Raw genomic sequence first — 1,578 nt, forward strand, 5'->3', positions numbered from 1 at the left:
TAATAAATATGGTAATGATAAGAGTTTGAGATCAAACAACTAATTAAACACAAAAATAAAACATTTTTAATAGTAGGAGCAATAATACGCCAAATCGAAATGTACGCAAATAATAATTTTGTCCGCAATGTAAAAAACTTTTGATAAATGATCGCTTCAAATGCTTAAATTGATAATATTCGATTTCTTCAACTTCAAAGATAAAAAACAAAAAAAAAATTGAAAGATTTTCTACGGAAAAAACGAAAAGCTAAAATCAGAAAACTTGTTTATAATAAAAAAAAAAAAGAAGAATGGCAAAATCAAGCATTTCTTATTTAATAGAAAATAATTTTTCTCAGTTTTTTAAGCATTTACTTTGTGTTTTTATTAAAAATAAAATTTCAAAAATTTTCGTTTTTTTTAAATAATTTTTAACCAAATTATAAAAATTTAATAAAATATTTTAATATTAGTTTCAAGGTAAGCCATTAGCAAGCACTGGAAATTTTGAAAGTGAATAAATCATTCGTTGAAATTTTAAAATCAATTCCTTGAAATACTAAATGAAATAAATACACTTTAAGAAAAAAAACAAATTTTTAATGAATATGATTTTCTAAAAAATATCGTTTGATCGATTTTTTTTTTTTGGGAAATTAAAATAATTCGATTAAATTTTATCTCTAAGTATATTTTTTCCAATATTTGCATACTTTTAAATCAATTCAAAAAATGTTCTGTTGGTAAAAATCATTTTTAATATCTGTCGTTTGTTGGAAATTTTAAATTTTTCTTCCAAAAAAGTTTAAATATAGCAATAAAAATATAATAACCCCTTTCTCTCTTTCTTTCTCTTCCTCTCTCTCTCTCTTAGAAAGAAATACAGTCTCATATACATTACAAAATATTTTTCCCAATCGTTTATAGCATTGAAATTAAATATTTAAAAAATAAAAACATTTTTAAATGTTATCATTAAATGCAAAAACAAAAAAGATAAGGCAAAAGATAATAGAAATGTTACAATTTACCAATTCTTTTTTTCATTTAACACACTGATAAGATTGATGAGAATTGCTAGCATTTCATTTAACTCAGTTATAATCACTGATCTATCATCTCATTTATTGATAATAATAAATGAGTTTTACTTAAGTCACTGATAAGAGTGATAAGAATTGCTAGAATTTCATTTAATTCATTGATAATAATTGCTCGCATTTTTTAATTCGCATTTTACCAAATTACTTAAAAGAAGAAACTAAATGGCAGAAAAGAATAAACACTGTTAATAAAGATAAGTTATTGATTAATGAAATATGTTAGAAAAATTACAATAATTTGTCAAAAGTAAAAAATTTCTTAATGGGATTTACCAATAAACAACAGGATTTTTTTTTTCTGATAAAAGATAAGATATGCATTATAAGTAATGAAATATTGAAATATGCTAGAAGTACAAGCAAAACATTGAAATATCAAATTGAAAAATGAATCATCTTGTTTTTATCAATGAACTATAAACATATCATATCACCACTAATCACTGATCTAATCTTTTTGTCTTTTTGATATCTTCCCGAACTTTCTTTTTTC

This window comes from Loa loa (assembly GCF_000183805.2).
Source record: "Loa loa unplaced genomic scaffold supercont3.83, whole genome shotgun sequence".
Lineage (NCBI taxonomy): Eukaryota > Metazoa > Nematoda > Chromadorea > Rhabditida > Onchocercidae > Loa > Loa loa.